Source organism: Cricetulus griseus, chromosome 6 (assembly GCF_003668045.3).
Source record: "Cricetulus griseus strain 17A/GY chromosome 6, alternate assembly CriGri-PICRH-1.0, whole genome shotgun sequence".
Taxonomy (NCBI): domain Eukaryota; kingdom Metazoa; phylum Chordata; class Mammalia; order Rodentia; family Cricetidae; genus Cricetulus; species Cricetulus griseus.
Window position 1 is genome coordinate 94,030,996 of NC_048599.1, and position 21,918 is coordinate 94,052,913.

Sequence of the window (21,918 nt, forward strand, 5' to 3'; positions counted from 1 at the left end):
TGGATGTCAATGAGGAGGCCTTGGCACTCTATGTGGCCCCTGGTAGTGGATCAGAATTTTTCCCTGGTGTATAAAGGGACTTTGAGAGGCCATCCCACGTGAAGGGATGCTCTCTTGGCCTGGACACATCGGGTAGAGCCTATGCCCAGCCCAGGAAGATGTGGTGGACTTTGGGGAGCCCCCATCAAAGGCCCTACCCTGCCTGGGGAGTGGAGGGGGGATGGGATGGAGGCAGGTGAGGGTTGGGGGGAGGGTTGTGGGGAGCAGATGGAGATGGAGAAGGGATTGACATGTGAAGCAAGCTTGTTCCTAATTTGAACAAAAAAAAAAGAAAGGAAGGAAGGAAGAAAACAAGTGAAATATGTAAATCTTACTTGAATTTTGGGGGTAAACAATCACTCTAGAAAGAATGAGAAAATCAAAATAATTTAAAATATTTACATTGATGATAGTCAAAAATATGTAATATATATATATATATATATATATATATATATATCAAATTTTCATTACCGATTCATCTATTGATGGACAACAAGGTTGATTCCAATTCCTCAGTGTACTGAATAAAGGAGCTACTCCAATTTAAAGAAAAAACATAATCAAAAAATTTGCAGGAAAATTAATGGTAGTAGGATACATCATATTAAGTGAGGTCATACAATCTTGGAAAAAAAAGAAAGCCATATTGTCTCTGTCATATGTGGGATCTACTCAACAGTGTAGGTTCATAGATGTAAAAATGTACATTTGAATACAGTATAATATGTACAAAAGAAAACAAGAGGGTAAATATTAGATGGTATGGAATGGATTACAAACAATGGACTGAGTAATAAAAGGAGAAAACAAATTGTCTAGTCTTAACTCAGTAGTGGATTTTTCATTTGGGGTGGCAAACAAGTGCATAAAAATAAATCCAATAGTGAAAATACTAAATCCAATGTGAATCTCCACAGCCTCATAATGTCTATTCTAACCATATAGAAGATCATTGAGATGTATAGACTTTGCATCTGGTTAATTTTGGTGTGTGATGTTTATTTACAAGATATTTATAATAATGTTTACTTTGGAAGTTATGATACTAGAACTATGTCTAAAATAGTTCATATAGCTTTAGGAATATACAACACAGCATTTAAGCTACTCATGAGATTTTCTTTTCAAATGGCTGTGAATAAAATATTGTAGAGTTAAAAAAAATAGCAAAGGTTGATACAAGTTGATAACAGTGAGGAAAAGTGACAGGCACATGAAGATGCCTGTGTTATGTTCTTACCTTACACACACACACACACACACACACACACACACACACACACACACACCATCTGCTAATATTATGTACTAATTAAGTTTGAAAAGCCAAACTAAACTGACCAAAAATTTGCAAAGAAAAGATAGGCATTCTTTAAATTGTGAGTGCCATATGCAAAAACTGCAGATGCAAAGCAGCATTGTGTGAAGGGATACTTCACATCTGGCCCAGCTGGAGGGAGAAGACATGGGAGGCAGGACAGAGATGAATTTGAATATACACCGGGTGGGTTTATGTCCTGTTAAGCCACTGTACTAAATATATACCAGGCCATATACTGGTAAGCAACCACAATAAAGAGAGTATTTTTACTCTGCAGATAAAACTATTGAAATAAAACACCAGTCATCAGTCAAATGTATGTTTGTGTATGTGTGTCTGGTGTAAACAAATATGCATGCATGTATGTATGTATGTATGTATGTATGTATGTATAATTTAAAATTTTCTAGAATCTGTATAAAATAGCGAAATTGGCAAATTTTGTGCAATTCAATAAATCTAGAATGTATTACATCAAATGAGTATTCAAAATGAAACTTCAAGATATTTTGCTTTGTTATGTTCTAAATGTGCACAATCCAATCATGTTTTATCTTCATAGTACATTTCAATACATACCCCTTTACATGCTCAATAGCCAATATGGTTTGTGACTATCTTATTAGAAGTACTTACAGTTTTTCTATGTCTACCTGTTACTCTTCTTCTCAGCCACCAAATCTATTCCCTGCCCCATGGCTTTACCTGTGATGAGTCTCCAACTCATGTGGTTTCTAAACCCTGTCTACTAGTGTCTTACTGTCTAATATTTCCTGAAAATTCCATGTTCCAAACCAATTTCATTTTCTGCCTCCTTTCCCTCTGCATCTCACTAGAAATACTTTGTTCCCTCTCCCTATGTTTATTCTTAGGTAGTCCTCCAAACTTTATCAAACTTTTAACAACCTCTACAGCCCAAATGGACTATAAATCATGATCAACATTACTAAAATTATTCCTCCCTCAACCAAGAGTATTTGGATCCCATTGTATTTCATTATCTCATAGGCATATCTTTATAACTTTTTAAGACTTAATAAAGGGACATCTGCATAAAAAACTGAACTTTTAAAGCATCCGCTTGTAGCTCATTGAGTAAAATTAGAGGACAAATATCTCACTAAGTTCTTAAGCATCACCTTGTTCCCTTGTGTGTGAATTTTATCTTATGGTTTATAGAAAAAAGCTAGGTTTTCTAGAATGTTAACTAAGGTATAATGATGAATTGATATCACTACTGTTAACAGAAGTAAAAATGTAACTATAAACTCTCAAGTATCTTAAAACTAAGCCAATTTGTCTTCACAGAATTCTAAGCAAAAACCCCTTCAATTCTCCAGTATTAATGTTGCAAAATAGTTCTATTAGAATCATATTACTAAATATATTAGAAAATAAAGGACTTATGTCTGGCCAGACACTGGAGTGGCTCCCACTGGTGAATGCAATCTTTAGGTAAACAGACCTAAATGGGAAGCTCTCCATGAATTACTGGTGTTTGGGAGAGGAAGGAAAGGATTTATACCTTGCCTGCACAGCTGGAAGTCGAGTAGGCACAAGGACTCTAATATATAACAGAAACCAGCTGCCTTATTCTGTTTCATTGAGACTGCCAACTGAGATACATTATTTGACACTGCTATGCAGAGCCAAATCATTCATCAAGCTGTTTAAAGCTCAGCACACCACCTGTCCATGGACCAGATTCACATTAAAAAAAAATGAAAACTTTCCTCAGCCCCATTACAAACGTGAAGATACTTCCATTACAGAGGATAAAAGTTATGATATCTTTTCCTGACAAGACTCGCTACAATACTGGAAAGAATAAATGACAAAACAAAAAGGACAAAGAAAGTAAAGTATGTCACACAGCTTGTCTGGATGGTGGCAAATGATACAACTAAAGCAGGGTCAGATAACATGTCACCGAGTGAGAATAAAGTGTATTTTTTAGCAGCTTCAATTTTTAAAACACATTTAAGACCTGCAATTGCAGGCTAACACTTCACACCTTTGTTATTAATCTCAGGTTCTTATTTTAAACAGGTATGAGACACAATAGAAATGAGCAAAAGACTAACTCATCTCCAATTTAGCTCACATCTATCTAAAACCTCTGCTGCTGTGATATACTTAAATATTCTAATTCTTTTGAACTTTCATAACCATCAGGGAAGTCTGGGGATCGGGCTATTTTTAATTCTGGTGACAGACTATCCAATCCAGCTGAACTCCGGGGAAACGACTTCAACACTGTGTGTGTGCATGTGTTTGTGTGTGTGTGTTTGTGTGTGTGTGTTTGTGTGTATGTGTGTGTGTGTGTGTGTGTGTGTGTGTGTGTGTGAGAGAGAGAGAGAGAGAGAGAGAGAGAGAGAGAGAGAGAGAGAGAGAGAAAGTCTGCCAAACATGATTCAAAGGGGGAGGAAAAGAAAATCTGGGGTAATTAGCTCACTCAGGCATCACTTATTCTTTTCTTGGAATATATCAACAAATTTCTTTATACAGAAGTTACTAAGCCACATGAGTTCTTGTGATAGTTGCTGATGGGCTGGGCGAAAACATCACAGAATCCTCAGATGAACTTTGGGAGAGAGTTGTGATAATATGTACTCACTGAATATTCCCACATTAAATTGGAAGCAATCCTAGAGTGGGAAAGACTGAAGACATTATGAATATGTTTTTGCAAGTTCACACAATCATTGCTCTGTTAAATTAATAACTGCATCTAAATCTATCAACCTGGGTAAATGTCAAAACTCTAACAGTGAGTGAATAAAAATAAGGTATGCACTCATATATAAAAAAAAAAAACTGTGATTATACCTAAGTCAATGTTAAAGACACAGAAAACACAGCATGGTTTCAATACGTAACTGGGAATGAAGCACTCAGGTGAAACTGAGGTTGGCCCATAAGTCTCAGAAGAGGACATGGTAGGTTTCACAAAGGCCAAATGTAATTAAAACTTCCAAGAGGATATAAAGGGGGAAATAAGAGGTGATGAAGAAGGAAGGAAGATAGTAAGAGTGAGGTCACAGATAGGGATTAGCAATGTAGATGCTCCAAGACTGCAAGTCTTTGTAGGGTGAACACTGAGGCAAGTTTAATTGTTTTGATTTGCTATCGCCAAATAGAAAATCACCATGCCCCCAAAACCAACTACCTCCAAGCAGTTAATAATCTCAGACTTGCGGCCAGGAGGTGGTGGCTCATGCCTTTAATCCCAGCACCCGGGAGGCAGAAGCAGGCCCACCAACACACATATGAAATAAAATAGATCTTAGATCTGTTTTTTTAATACATCTGTCTTTTAGAATTCATTTTTCTATTAAAAACAGAATGCCAAGCTTATAAAGCAGTAATGATACAACCTCATATTGTTTTTTATGAACATTTTTCTTTGTTTTACATACTGACCAAAGTTTCACCTCCCTCTTCTCTCATTCCCTCCAGAATCCCATCTACCCACTTCTCCTCTGTCTCCATTCAGAAAGGAGAAGGGCCCCCATGGGCTTGAACATAGCATAGTTCATAAAGTTGAGGTAGGGCCAAGCTCCTCCCCCCTGTATAAAGACTAGGCAAGGTAATCCAGCATGGGGAAGAGGTTTCCAAAAGCCAGGTAAGCATGAGGGACAGATCCTGATCTCCCTTCCAGGAGTCTTACAAACAGACCAAGCTACACAAATGTCACACACATGCATAGGGCCTAGGCAGGTCCCATGGAGGCTCCCACAAGCTCAGGTCAGCTGTCTGTTCGGTTTCCTCCATCATGACCTTGACCACCCTGGCTCAGACAACCCCACCTCCCTTCCTTCAGGAGGACTCCCAGAGCTCTGCCCAGTGCTAGGCTATGGATCTCTGCATCTGCTTCATAAGTTACTGGATAAAGGCTCTGTGATTACAATTAGGGTAGTTACCAAACTAGTTACAGTAAATGGCAAGGTCAGGTACCTTCTCCACTATTGCCAGAGTTATCCTTATGGATTCCTGGGAGTTTCCCTGGCACCAAGTTTCTCCCTAGCCCTGCATCCCACCTCCAAAATGCCTCCTGCACCCAGCCTTCCCAACCAGCTCCCTCACATTCTGATCCCAGTTTACCAAGGAGATATCTTCAATTTTCCCTTCCCAGGGAAATCTATCATTGCTCTTTTGGCTCTATTTGTTCTCTAGTTTCTCTGGGGCTGTGGATTGTGGGTTGGTTATCCATTACTTTACCCATAATATCTATTTACCAGTGAATACATACCATGTTTGTCTTTCTGGATCTGGGTTATCTTGCACAGAATTATTTTTCTAGTTCCATCTATTTACAACCTCATATTCTTATAGCTAAAATGACCAGTGCCCAGATTTAGTGAAGAAAACCTATAACTAGGATGAAGTAGTGATTGAGAAAGGCAGCTCAACCTTAACCTCTGGCCTATTATAAAACTACATGGGCAAGAATGGCTGTCCATACACTCACAAAACTACATACAAGGTAAGCCAATATCTGCCTGTTCTTTTCTTGTATCTTTGATGTAGTTGCTACCTAAACAAAGAGAATTAAGCACTAAAGACAACTGTAAGATAATTATGATGATATTAGTCAAACATAAACAAGCCAGTGCAGAGAAATCTTTCTTGCATGCAGGTGTGGCAGAACATGTTGGACGATAATCTGCAATTTTCGTCAGTTTGGGCCAGAAAATAAAAAAAATAGATAAGCCAGGGATCTCCTGAGGCCTGAGGACTGTGCACTGGGGAACACATCCTGGCAGTCCAGCCTACTCAGATTGCCAGGGTCCTAGTCATGCCTCCACCGAAGGGAAAAGGTTAGCATGATCCTGTTTCCAGCCTGCCTTCCAGTGCCCTGCTCAGAGCCTCCTGAAACTTGAGGCCTGCACATGGGAAACCTGTCCCAACAGACCGGCTCATCCAGAGTCTACCTACATCTCAGTACTAGTCCTACCTCCACCCACAGGAAGAGGAGATCCATCTGAGTATTGAACCTGCTTGCACCCACTAAAATGGAATCTTGGACCCATACCCACCATGAAAAAAGTCCCCTTGCCACATAATAATCAAAACCTAAAATATACAAAATAAAGAAAGAATATTAAGAGCAGCACAAGAAAAAAGGCCAAGTAACATATACAGGCAAACCAATCAGAATAACACCTGACTTCTTGATGGAAACTCTGAAAGCCAGAAGGTCCTATATAGATATTCTAAGAGACCATGGATGCCATCCCAGACTACAATACCCAGCAAATCTTTCAATCAGTATAGATGGAAAAAACAAGATATTCCATGAAAAACCAGATTTAAACAATATATATCCACTAATCCAGTCCTACAGAAAGTTCTGGAAGGAAAACTCCAACCCAAGAGTTTTCCACTACCACTGCCAACAACATACAAAACAAGCAAGAATGAACAATAAATTAATGTTCATTAACATCCCTCAATATTAATGGTCTTAACTTGCCTATAAAAAGACACAGGCTAACAGAATGGATATGAAACCAGAATCCACCCTTCTGATGCATTCAAGAAACACACCTCCACTTCAAAGACTCTCTCCATGCATCTTCATTATTATACTTGAAGCTCTAGCTAGAGCAATAAGACAACAAAAGGAGATCAAGGGGATAAAAATTGGAAAGGAAGAAGTCAAGCTTTCACTATTTGCAGATGATTTGATAGTTTACATAAGTGACCTGAAGAATTCTACCAGAGAACTCATACTGATAAACAACTTCAGCAAAGTGGCAGGAAACAAGATTAACTCAAAAAAATCAATAGCCCTACTGTATACAGATGGAAAATGGGCTGAGAAAGAAATCAGAGAAACATCACCCTTTACAATTGCCACAAACAACATAAAATACCTTGCAGTAATGCTAATCAAACAAGTAAAAGACCTGTGTAACAAGAACTTTGAGTCTTTAAATAAAGAAATTAAAGAAGATACAAGAAAATGGAAGACCTTGCTCTTGAATAGGTAGGATCAACAGAGTAATCTACAGATTCAATTCAATCCCCATAAAAATCTCAGCAAAATTCTTCACAGACCTTGAAAGAACAATACTGAAATTTATTTGGAAAGACAAAACACCAGGATAGCCAAAACAACCCTTACAATAAAGGAGCTTCCAGGGGCATCACCATCCCTGACTATCATAGAGCTATAATCCTGAAAACAACTTGGTATTGGCACAAATTAGACAATAGACAAATAGAATCCAATTGAAAATCCTGATATGTACCCACACACCTAGGAACACCTGATTTTTGACAGAGAAGCTAAACTTATACAATGGAAAAAAAGGAAGCATCTTCAACAAATAGTGCTGGCATAAATTATGGCATGTAGAAGACTGCATGCAGATAGATCCTTATTTATAGCCATGCACAAAACTTTAGTCCAAATAGATCAAAGATCTCAACATAAATCCAGCCATACTGAACCTCTTAGAAGAGAAAGTAGGAGGTACTCTTAAATGAATTGGTACAGGAGACTGCCTCCTGAACATAACACCAGTAGCACAGACACTGAGATCAACAATTAATAAATGGGACCTCGTGAAACTTTGAAGCTTCTGTAAGGCAAAGGACACAGGAAACAAGACAAAATGGCAGCCCACAGAATGGGAAAATATATTCACCATTCCACATCTGACAGAGGGCTGAGTTCCAAAATATACAAAGAACTCAAAAAGCTAGTCACCAAAACACCAAGTAATCCAATTTAAAATGGGGTACAGAACTAAATAGAGAATTCTCAATAGAGGAATCTGAAAGACATATAAGAAAGTACTCAACCTCCTTAACAATCAGGGAAATGCAAATCAAAACAACTCGGCGATACCATCTTGCTCCTGTCAGAATGGCTAAAATCAAAAACAACAATGACAGTTCATGCTGGAGAGGATGTGGAGAAAAAGGGGAACACTCCTCTACTGCTGGTGGGAGTGTCAACTTGTACAGTCACTTTGGAAATGAGTATGGTGGTTTCTCAGGAAAATGGGAATCTGTCTACCACAAGATCCTGCAATTCCACTCTTAGGCATATACCCAAAAGATGCACATTCATACAATAAGGACATCTGTTCAACTATGTTCATAGCAGCATTATTTGTAGTAGCCAGAACCTGGAAGCAACCTAGATGCCCTTCAACTGAAGAATGAATAAAGAAAATGTGGTACATTTACACAGTAGAATACTACTCAGAAGAAAAAAAAAATGGAATCTTGAAATTCACAGGCAAGTAGCTGGAACTAGAAGAAACCACGCTGAGTGATGTAACCAAGTCACACAAAAACAAACATGGTATGCATTCACTCCTATATGGATTTTAGACTTAGAGCAAAGGATTACCAGCCTACAATCCACACAGCCCGAGAAGCTAGGGAACAAGGAAGACCCTAAGAGAGACATATATGGTCCCCTAGAAAAGAGGAAATGGACAAGATCTCCTGAGCTAATTGGGAGCTTGGAGGAGGGGAGAGGGAGTTGGGAGAAATAAAAGGCAAAAGAGTAGGGGAGAGGAGGAAATGAGGGAGCAGGAAGATTTAGTCAGGAGAAGAATAGAGGAGAGCAAGAAAAGAGATATCATAATAGAAGGAGCCATTATACGTTTAAAGAGAAATCTGGCACTAGGGAAATGTCCAGAGATCTACAAGGATGATACCAACTAACAATCTAAGCAATAGTGTGCTTAAATGCCCTTCTCTAATAATAAGTTTGATGACTACCTTATATGCCATCCTAGAGCCTTCATCCAGTAGCTGATGGAAGCAGAAGCAGATACCCACAGCTAAACAATGAGATGAACTCCTGGAATCCATTTTCAGAGATGGAGGAGCGATGAGTAAAGGGGTGAAGACCAGGCTGGAGAAACCCACAGAAACAGCTGACCTGAACAAGGGGTTGCTCGTGAACCCCAGGCTGATAGCTGGGAAACCAGCATAAGTCTGTCCCAGACTCCCTGAATGTGGATGTCATTGTTGAGGTCTGGGCAATCTATGGGGCCTCTGGTAGTGGATCAGTATTTATCCCTATTACAGGAATGAACTTTGGGAGCCTATTCCACGTAGAGGGCTACTCTCCCTGTCTAGACACACGGGGAGGGTCTCTGCTCTGCTCCAAATGACATAAAAGACTTTGAAGATCCCTCATGGATGGCCTCACCCTCCCTGGGTAACAGAAAGGGGATGGGATTGGGGTCGGTGGGGAGCAGGGGAGGAGGGCAGTTAGAAGGAACTGAGATTGACATGTAAAACAAGCTTGTTTCTAATTTAAATAAAGAAAAGAAAAATAGATAAGTAATAAATTGAGATATATCATGAGATATAAAATAACTATACTTGAAGAAATCCACTGATTAGAATAGCCTTTTATTCCTTTCTGGTATCGTGGCTTAATTCAGAAAGAGCTACAGATAAATGATTAGAGACAAGAAGACAGTGTATTAGAAAATGAATCATACTATTCAAAACTGAACACAAATTCAAATAGAAGTAAATCTAGAAGGTGGCACATACACCTTCCAAGTCCTGTTTACTAAGCATATTCCCATAGTTTATAAAAGATATTCTCAAGTTGTCTTGCATACTGCTAACAATTTAATTTCATCTTTAACCGACATTTAACTATTGACAGGTACTTTGTCTTTGTATGTGTTTAAAGTTTTACCTTAAGACACCTTCATTTGATTTATATATTTTAAAAACATTTGTGAAGAGATTAGCCATTTATAGATAGTCAAAATAATTGACAATGATTTTCTAGAGAATACATTTGGGTGTTGCACATTGTACTAAGGTGATGAGAAACACATAGGGAAAGGGTAGGTTTGAGTTGTATGTAAATCCTGTAAACAGTCTCTCCTAATGAGAGAAAATCTCAGCTGTGTTGATAATATAGGCTGAATATTTACGTCCCCCACTAAAGCATTTGTGCCCAGATACTACTTTTGTCAGAACCTTGGGCTTCAACATCCATCCTTCATAACTGTGATAGGTAAATTTCTTCTTCTCACTGGCCACCCAGACTGTGGTGGTCTGTGCAGCAGCCTGAGCACACTAGGACATCACTAAAAATGTATCACATGTAGGAAAACATCAAATGTCACCAGTGTTTATGATTATCTTCCTGGGAAGAGGCACTACACTACAGAATGGATCTTGATAGATAGATGTTCTCAGAAGAATAAAACAACATGTTTGTTGTGATGATGGGAGAAGCATCAGTTTCGACTCTAGTGGTCAGAGAAAGTGGCTTCAATTCTCTTAACATTTGTTAATGTACTGGATCTGCAAGCTGAGATAATTCAAGCCCACTTCAGCAAGGTGGTGCAGTCATCAACACATCAAACGAAGATTGCCAAGAGACACTCCTGTCTGCAAGTTGATGTCTGAATCTTCAGAAACTACTTTTGAACACTTAATACTGATAGTGAAAACCATAGCTAACAAAATAAAAAGTTCTTTTCCTCCACCAGAATGCCAACTCATTTAAAGTTGAGATGAGAATTATGATTGAACAACCTGTCTACAGTTTTCTAGGTCCCAGAATGAATTCATACTAAAAGTTTCAATGTTGGCACTCTTCTTATGTTAGTCTTCGATAATCATAATGGATTTCTAGCCTCCGTCATCACATTAAAAAAAGAAAAGAAACAAGCCTTTAGATGCCTCTCAAAGTAATATATACCCAGGCTCAATAAATAACAATTGAGATAAAAGCCGTAAATGTTGGTGTTTCTAGGTGCAGTGAGTGAGGGTAATGCGTTTCTTAGAAGATTCTTGAAAGTAGCTCAAAACACTTAACGCTGACACACTGTAGTGATTTATTAAACAAACTATGGAATACAGCATTATCTACCTCTATCTCCATGCTGATACTGCTAATAAAATTATCTAAATAACAGCAGACTGCCAGACATGCTATGCAAATGTAAGGTTGATTGCCACATTATTTATTTCGTTGTTGAGCTGACATAATTATCTGTAGTAACTCCAATCATTTTTAAAATCACACAAATTAAAGCAACACGGTTGAAGGTGAAGTCACTGTTCAGACTAAACACTGTCATAGGGATTACTAATGCATATGATGTCTCCATGTCAAAAGGATTTTGATAAGTTCATTAACAAGTAAATTACAGCTGTCAAATTCTCAGGGATATGCTATTGATAAACAAGTTGGTTATGATGAAGTTTTACCTTATAATGTTTTTGCTTTTCCTAAAAATAAAGAATTCCAACTGGAGTAGTTAGCTGCCAAACTTGAAATGTTGACTTTTATATTCGAGTGATTCTGTTCTTATTGTTAAGCACTCATTATTACAACATCCTTCCCCACATTATGTATGATCCCTTTCAGTTGATAGTAGTCAGGCAAGAGCATGCTTCTCCAATGAACACCAATGAAATTCAAGTAAGAGAATTTGGCATTGGGATTTTGTTAGAATTTTAATATCTATTTACTTTACTTTGTGTTCTGGGAAGCTCAAGAGTATATGTGTGCATAACATATGTACAGGATTCTGAAGAAATAGGTTAGATCCCCTGGAACTTGAATTACAGAGGGTTGTGAGCTGCCTTGCAGGTGCTGGGAATTGAACTGGGATCCTCTGCAAGAGCAGTGAGTGTTCTTTACCACTGAGCCATCTCTCCAGACCCTTACTAGAATCATAAAGTGAACTCATTTGGACCATTCTCTGAGAAAACCATTCCTCACTGGGTGTTGGTGGCACACGCCTTTAATCCCAGCACTCAGGAGGCAGAGGCAGGTGGATCTCTGTGAGTTAGAGACCAGCTTGGTCTACAAAAGCTAGTTACAGGACAGCCTCCAAAGCCACAGAGAAACCCTGTCTCAAAAAACAAAAAACAAACAAACGAACAAAAAACAGAAAAATCTGCCCATTTTGTAAAATAGCCTTCAATATAGATAAAAACAAAAATACATAATTTAACATATTACTTAGTAGTTTATACAGAGACAAGAACTTATTTTCATAACTTATTAATAAACATTATGCCATTCAGCATAAAACATATTAAAACAAAATACAATAAATGACACTAAAAATGTTCACCAAAAATAACATCACCATGTAGAATGAGAGTATAGAAAGGAATTTTTACTCAAGGGATTGGAAAAGAATAGTCAGAGGTTATGAAACAGAGCATCAAAATACAGAAATGATCTATTTTCAATACACTGGTCCATGTGTAAAGAAACAGAAAAACAAGAATACCAGAACATCTTCAGGCAAAGTAAATATCACCATTAGACTAAGAGCAAAGGAAATAAACAAAGTCACTAAATCAAATCCTGACAAATATCTCTGCTTTTCCAGAATTCAGAATTTGGACCTGTTACTGTAGATTTAGGAACAGGACATAATTTGGATATTTGATATCTGTACAGATTCCAAGTGGAGAGCATCCAGGCTATGCCTGGTTAATGCAGGAAAAGCCACCTTGATACAGCGACTAGACTGAGCTGGAAACAACAATACACATTTAAGAGCCATGTAGGTGCTGTGTGCTTTATCACTTTTAGCATTTCTATTTTCAAAGAAATTCAAAAGTATGCATACCTATTAAAGATAAATATAAATACACTGAATTAAAAATGTTTAGAAAAAGATACTTATTTTGACTAAAGAAATGAACAGATTAGAATATAGTGTTTTTTCCAGAGTTACATATTGGGCCATATGCTAGCTCTTCAGGCACTTATCTGCTATAAAACCCACTCTCCCAAATTAACTTACACAAAAATGCTTTATTGAATTTGGTTTGGGGGATAGAAGTGTGTTTTATAATTTATATCAAACATCTGGCTCAAATTTCCAAAACTCTTCTTAATTATAGCACATTATAAGGTACTTTACCCTCAAAATTAATAGATTTTTCTGTGGGTGTTTGAAAATTTAGTAAACTCTTCCCAAAATAGCTTTTATTCCACACTCCTTATTGCTCAATTATTCTTGACTCCACAGATAACTCTTCACATATGTTGTCTATTTTACACTTGCTCTGTGGAATGAGAATGCTGATCTTGCCATTTGGTATGACAGTAACTTAGGAACAGTGATTTGTTTTTAAATTGCTGTTAATCATTTTCTCCTCATGGTACTGGTGCTGTTCTCACAGCTGAACCACCAATCAGCATTTCTTGGTTGTCACCAATAATCTACATTTCTCCCTCATTACCTGTACAGAGTGTTGTAGGCAACTGACTGCATCAGTGCTTTAGAAGTATGTGTTGAAATAGCTGTAATTTAAATAAATATTGTTATAAATGAAAAAAACATACTTTTAAAATTCTCTGCCCCATAAGTCCAAGCCAATCCTGTGTAGTAGAAACTGAAAGAAACAAGGGTGAAAAATAAAAGAGAATCAATGTAAAAACAGAGAATGCAGAGGGTACAGGAGTCAGCAACCACTTCCTGAGAAAATGCCATCTGAGCAAGCAGGGAATCTCCCCAGAGGATCTCCATGCACCTACTCCAATGGTCAGTTTCTCTTGATAACTTCTCATTTGTTTAAATGTGTTACTATTTATAAGGAAAGCAGCCATGATAGTAAGCATTTGTGTATTTCTTCCATCTTGTCCAGTTTGTGGGGGCACAGAACTCTGGGTCTTTAACCCAGAGCCTTCCAACTGCTCAGCAAGTGATAAGCCACTGGGTTACATCCCCAGCTGCCCGAGTCCTTTCAGTTATGGCTTAAATATATCCAAAACTATGTAAATATCTATGTGTGAATTTAGAACTGAAATATTCCAGAGAACTGAGTCCCTTACCACAGTGTCGTCACCCACCTAACGAGTCATATTTCCTGTCTTGAAGAAACCCCTAGTGCTGTCTGGTCCTAGCCTTTGGACCTGCACATCGTTGCTTCTGTGATAGTTTAAGATACCTCAAGATATTTTTGTTGTTGATAGTGAGTTCTTCTTAACAGAAGCAAGTTAGTCTATAGTTTCTAGAAAAAAATGTGTCAAAGTTACCCATTTCTTACCCCATCAATGTAAAAGAGAACTAACTTTTAAAAAAATCCAACTTTAGTTTTTTTTAAGAGAAAACAAAATTGAATTGAATGGAGCATTTAAACTGTTTGGACTTACACAGCAAATAAACAATAGATTTTAAAATACAGATTTTGAAAAACTCCTAAGTATCACAATTTAAGAATTTCCTTAAAAATCTCTCCTTTTGTGTGACTTGGCTCTAAATACTTAAAAACTGTCAAAGATAGAGAAATTAATCGTGCTTTCTGTTCTGTGGTATATTTTTAACTCTCTATCTTTAAAAGAGAAAAGCAATAAGAATAAAGGATTATAATGTCCTAATCAATACTTTCTAAATCACTACACTTTCTTGGGAAATGAGAAGCAAATGGCTTTAATGAATGTTATATCACTGGATATTTGTAAGGTCATTATTTCATGATGTGTCTGAGTGTACAAGTGTACATAATTACTTTAATACATGTATTAAAATGTATGAAGAAGACAAAGAAATGGACTGCTATAAACATTTGAGACTACAATTTTCAGCAATTATTTGTTGCTCTGGATTTTATTAAATTACTTATATGAATACAGAAGGTCGGTGAGGTAAAGTGTTAAGTTTCTGGGCCATTTAAACTCTATGACTTCTGAATGGATCACAGTCAGAGAGACAGGTGTGCTTAACTCTGGGGAGTGAGCCACTCTGAAATTGTATATTCATTCCTTCAATTCCTTAGTCTACAATCTGGTAACAGTAGAGTGTAATAGTTTAAATATAAACTATCCCCCAACAAACTCATGTATTGAACACGGGGTCTTTTACTATTAACACTGTTCTTCCTAGAGGGGATAGTAATAGTAGCTTTAAGAGAGAGGTAGGGATGGTGAAAATAAGTCAATTCAAAGAAATCAGCAGGCCCTGCATCACAGCACTGACCTGCATCCAGATGACCCTTCACTTCATGACTATTTTTGCAATGCATCAGACACTTCACACTCCTTCTACCACCATGCCTTCCCTACCAGGATGTATTGTATTCCCAGGACCATAAATCACTGAAGAATATGCCCTTGCTCCATTAAGATGTTTCCATGAGGTACTCTGTCACAGTAAAGAGAAAGGTCATATAAAAATTGGTAGTGAGAAATAGGGTCATCGAGATGACAAATCTAACTATGTAGTCTGTGGACCCCTAGAACTGATTTGCGGGAGGAATTTTGAAAACTTTGGAGATGTGAACTAAAGAAGCCCCAGTGTTATAAGAGCTCAGTATATCACTCTTGGGGAAATGAAGACTAGATAATGACAGAAATGTGTACTATGAAGAAGTACCCAAGAAGTTCCAATACTCTATTGAGAATTGGTCTAGAGAGAATTCATGTTACATCTGGCAAAGCATGTGGTGACATGTTACTCCTCTGAAATTGTAAGTTTGTCTGGCAGAGGAAATTTGAAGGCAGTCATAGCGTTCAAGCTGTTGTATGGTTATTGCTCATTGCCTTCAATCAGGCTTGCATGTAAATTCCTAGGGGAGGGAAAGCAAAGGGGTATTAAATATGTTACTTAGTTTGATAAGAAAACTATAATGAGTGAATTTAAAGTTACAGATAAGCCACTTCAGATAAAGTGACAGTAACTGTAAAGAGATTAACACAATTAAAATCTTCACATTCTGAACATGAAAAAATAGGCATTGTTCCTTGAGGACAAGATCACTTTGAGTATCTTATTTCAATGGGACAGCCCAGGGAAAGGTTTTTCCCAGTTCAAGAACACAGACACCCTACAACTTACAGCTGTGGTGAAAAGAAGATCAGGTTACATTTCAAAATGACAGCAAGCTTGACACAGGCATCAACATAGTGCTGTTTTTTTTTTCAGACATTCAAAATGCAAAATGAGTGAGACATGGAGCTCCAAGATTCTAAAATGCCTGTAAAGCTAGAAAATTTCTATAGCACCTGGTTCCCACTAAGTAGGCTCTCAATAGCCACTGTATGAAGCTGTGAAGTGGTTATATAGATCCTAAGAACAAATGCTAAGGAAATCTATGGGAACTGAGTATAATTAGCATAAGAGAAATCTCAGGTGTCATGCGAGGCTGCTAATCTGTAGGTTTGAAGCCATTCAAGCCTGCTGGAGCCGGGAGTATGCTGCCATGAGCCCAAGGTATTGAAAGTGGAGGGTTGAGTTTAATGTTTGTCCTACTGAATTTGGTCTTGTTTGGTCCACTCTTTTCATGTTGTGCCTACACAATCTCTCTTTAGGAATGGAACTACTTCTTCTAAACTATTGTGTTTTAGAAGTATGAAATCTGAATTGGTTTCTTTTTATTTTACAGAGGGTGGAAGTTAAGATATTGATTAAAATTATCAACTGGTTTAGAATTTTTGACTATCAGAAGTTATAAAATTATAGACATGTATGTAATTGGATTAGATGGTTTTTGTATTATGGGATGGAAATAGGCCTATGGGGACCAATAGTGGAATGTTAAGATTTGAATGTGAAATGTCCCTTATAGATACATGTGTTTCAACTCTTGGTCCTCAGCCAGTGGTGTTTGGAAGGGTTGCAGAAACTTTGAGAGGCAAGGCTTGACTAGCAGAAATAGGATAATAGGGACAGGCATTGGATTACAGCCTGGTCAAGCTCCCAATCAAATTTCTTTACTTCTTAACTTGTTAGCATTATGTAACTAGCTCCTTCATAATCCTGATGCCAAAACCAAGATCTGCTCTCAGCATCATAACTTCCCTGCAATGACTGTATCCTGTGAACCACGAACCAGAACAAATCCATTAGACCTTAAGTTGCTTCAATGATATATTCTGTCCTATCTAATAGAAAAATAATCAACACACAGAGTATTTGACACAGGTACTTTTCATTTCCCAGAGAAAAATTGGAATTTAGGGTTTCCTATTACACTGTAACACATTAGTTCACAAACACACCATGCACAGTTATCAGTAGGAAAGGCTTGATTTAGAAGGATTATTACAGAATCCAAATATACAAATTTTAATTCCTCTATTTTATTAAATTATTTTATAATGATGAAGGTCAAACTATAAAAATATAGCAATATTTAATAGATGTTAATATAACTGATGGTATTTCATGAGCATATTGGCACAGAGCTGAAAAGCAAAGGAAATGATGGTTATCTATTTACAGCCTAATAAAACATTACTATTTCTTCCCCAAGTTCTAGCATCATGAAAAATTTGTGACTGCTCTTCATTTCCCTGGCATGAGTGAAAAACAAAGATTTACAGTTAAAACTCAGAATTAAGAAAACTGTAAAGTATGGCACAAAGGTATAAAGCAAACGATATTGACAGCAAATCAGAAAACACAGCAAAAGGCTCACAGTATCTAATAACATGTCAATCCAGGCAAGGCTAAAATTATTCTTGATGAATGAAAATTATAAACATAATTTCCCCAAATGACAAAAATATGGAAGATAGAAAACATAATTATAGATTTCAAGTATATCATTGAGTTAGGAAGATTGACCTACCTAACACAGTTTTAAGATCAAAGGCTTGAGAGTACCAAACACCTTAACATTCACAACAATTTACACTTTTGGCTGCTTTTCTGTGTCACAAGGAAAGACAGAGAAAAGTCTCAGGAAATAGGAGAAGACATCATGATAAAATACATACATACATGCATGCATGCATACATACATACATACATACATACATACATACATACATACACACACAGCACACTACACCACACACAGAAAGAGACAGATCACACACACACACACACACACACACACACACACACACACAGAGAGAGAGAGAGAGAGAGAGAGAGAGAGAGAGAGAGAGAGACCCCCACATACACATACATACTGAACTTCTAAATGAGAATTAACAGAAGATGGGTCTTGGGTCATGCAGAGGAAGCCAGGCCACTAATATTCTGTACTGTTACATTTCTCCATATAGGAAAGCTGACTGGATCCACCCACCTCACCTTCCAATTCTATAGCACACTTCCTTAAATACCCAGAGTCCCCATCAGATCCATGCATCAAGAGATTCCCTGGAAGATGAAGAAGTTCTATAATTTCTGATTGATACCAACTCTAGAACAACCCATGCCAAACACCATTCCTTTTCAAATAACTGCTCAGTTGTATTTTCCTGAGACAATGTAGAAAAGCTAATTAAAAAAAAAAATAAATATATGTTGTTCCAGGGGAAATGGATATTTACATAGTAAAATTCAGATAGTTAAACCTCAACCCTAAGGAATAATCTATTATGATAAAAATTTCAGATTCATGTTGCTCAGCAGAAAATACTGACCTTTCTTTATTCCATCAGGACACACACTTTGGATTAACCCAGAAGGTGGTGGGGCTTATAGACCTGCATCTTCCTCACTTTTTTATGTCTTAAAAACAATGGATCTGTGTGAAATATCTTGCTGGATTCCTTAAGAGTTGGTGATAAGCCCTTTTTGCTTTTTGCAAGATGCTATTTCTATCTCTATTTACTCATCCAAGAAAGAAGCATCTGTTGTTGCTCAATACCATTTTCTTCTCACTTCCTTATAGCCTTTGTGTATTTTGAAAGTCTCTTAGATTATGTTGTTACATTTTTCTAATATTATTCAGAGAACTGAATAAGGTTTTTTTTAATCTAAAGATGAACTGTGAGATCACCCTGCTAACTTCATTTCTTTTTATTCCTTTCCTCCTTTTTATTTTGCCTATCATTATTTGTAATTTTTCTTCACTCAATAAAATATTTTCAGATAAAATAACTTTTAAACTGAGAACTAGAAATGAACTATACCTTTTCACCTAGAGCACTGACAAACATATTACCCTGTTTTTTTTTATCTAAATTCTGTAATTTCATTCCAGAAGGAAGTCAGATTCAATGCTGTTGGCAAGTATGATGCCCATATTGTTACATTTGAATGTGCTACATTTTTGGAGAAAATATATACTAAAAGACACTTAAAAACATAAATTTTTACTCTTTGACTAAAGTGAGATAGAGGCCAGTTCCTAGAAGCAGCATTGGGGGCAGGTGAATCACCCGTCAGTAGCTGTCCATGTTAGTTCCATTTGCTTATGGCTCTTTCACGTCCTTATAGACTAACATTCCCAGTGCATTATTCTGATATGCATTTACTTCCAAAAGAGAGTTCCATGCTTTCCAACACCAGATATTTGAGACTCTCTATACCTTGCCCTCTACTTATTTATCATCTATATCTTCTATCATTTCTTTATAGACATTTTTCTCAAATCTGTGAATTGTTAATCTACTAAATATACTCCAAATTTACCATTTAATGATTTTATTTAATTTTATGTCACTTGTTTGGTTGAAATGAAATTCATCTACAATAAAATGCACAGATAACACATGTAGCAACCTGACAAAATTTAAAACATATGTGTACCTGTCATAGTTTGCTTCCTGTTGCTGTGATAAAACACTGACCAAAATCAAGGCAGGAAAGAGCTTGTTTATTTGGCTTATACATACACATCACAGTCCATCATTGAGGGCTGTCAGGGCAAGAACTCAAACAGGAACCTGGAGTCAGGAACCGAAGCAGAGAACACAGAGGAAGGCTACATACTGGCTTGCTACCTCAGCTACCTTCCTTATACAACCTAGGACCAGGGATGTCACTGCCCACAGTGGACTGGGTCCTCCTAAATCGATTAGCATTTTAAATGTCCCCACAAAGATACCCACAGGCAAATCCAATGGACCCATCTCCTCAGTTAAGGGGGTGTGTAAATTTGAAAATGCCGGCTAACTGTCCATATTCAAACGGCAATTATCTTTTTTCCTTTTTATTTAAATTAGAAACAAGCTTGTTTTACATGTCAATCCCAGTTCCCTCTCCCTCCTCTCCTCCCATGCCCCTCACCAAACACCTATCCTGTCCTCTTTCTGTTCCCCAGGGAGGGTGAGGCCTTCCATGGGGGATCTTCAAAGTCTGTCATATCATTAGGAGCAGGGCCTATGCCTTCCCCTGTGTGTCTAGGCTGAGAGAGTATCCCTCTATGTGGAATGGGATCCCAAAGTCCATTCGTACACTAGGGATAAATACTGATCCACTGCCAGAGGCCCCATGGATTGCCCAGACCTCCTAACTGACATCCATTATTGTTCTGATTTCTATTATAGCATATACCATTTATTATATATACCATTTCTTATATATGTTATATATTATATGTATTATATTATATATTATACATTATTATATATACCATTATATATACCATTGCTATTATAGCATATACCATATATACCATTTATTCCTAAATATCCTATAAATAGAATGATGTTGTTCATACTCATTAGTGCCTGGTGTTTCTACTTTGCAATACTTTTTAGTATATGTCCATGTCATTTCAAGTACTGTTACCCTAACAGCATTTACCTTCAGTGGCTAAAGATTATAAATGTGGGCTTGGCATAGGCAGAAAGCTATGGGGTTGGGCTTTGCTTTGTGGCAGAATTCAAAGAAAAAAGAAATTAAGACTAAGCAATAAATACCAGGAAAGAAAAATTCCCCACCATCCTGCTGTGTTACAGAGACAAAAAGTCACAGATTGAAAGGATCATCTAATGACAAAATGATAAGCAAAAAGTAGTTAATTGTCACAATTTTGAGAAATGTGGGCCCTAAGATGAAGGCCTCCAAAACAGTGCAAAATTTCTCAGTTCCTTAAGGTTGAGAGCAGAGAAGCCCCTTCAGCGTCTCCTGGGAAAGCCCAAAAGACTCATTTCACTTGGCATGCATGAAAACCAGTGGAAGGCTGAGCTTGGAAAACTGCAAGCCAGCCTCACAACTTCCCACTGTCTAATAGGTAGTGTTCTGCCCCTTTCCATCAATACGGCAGAGGGAAGCCTTTTTATAGTAGAAAAACACCACCCACGTGCTAAATGGACTATTATTCTGAATGCCTAGCATTCAATCAAAACACACTATCTACCACAAGTTATAAAATTCTATGATGAGTAGCAGGATTAATAAAAGAAGGCCCTCAAAAGATGTCCATACATTTTAGTTATCAACAATTATTTTTTAAAATAGCTACAATGTGTTAAATTATGCGGAGTGTGGTTTATCTTTACATTTTCATACTGCCTCAGTGTCCATTTTCAATGCAAGTAGGAGCTCAAAACAGAAGTCGAGTGCAAGCACTCTGAACACACTTCCGGACTGTTACCTCCACCTATTTAATAAGGTTAGTCCCAATCTGCCCCAAGGAATAGCTCAATCCAATCTACATGGCCAGTGCTCTGATCATCTGAGCCTTTGTAGTCTAGGAGGACAGACATGACACAATGATGCAATGAGGGAAAGTCAGAGGAAAAACCCTTTGCTCTGGCCTACTAGACCTCACCTTGCCTTCCCTTCACTCATCCACTTTTTTCATGTCTTGCAGCTGAGTTCCTCTACCTTACCGCTGCTGACACTGCTGCTGCCATTCCTCACTGGCATCAGAATCAGCTTTTTGGCCTTTTC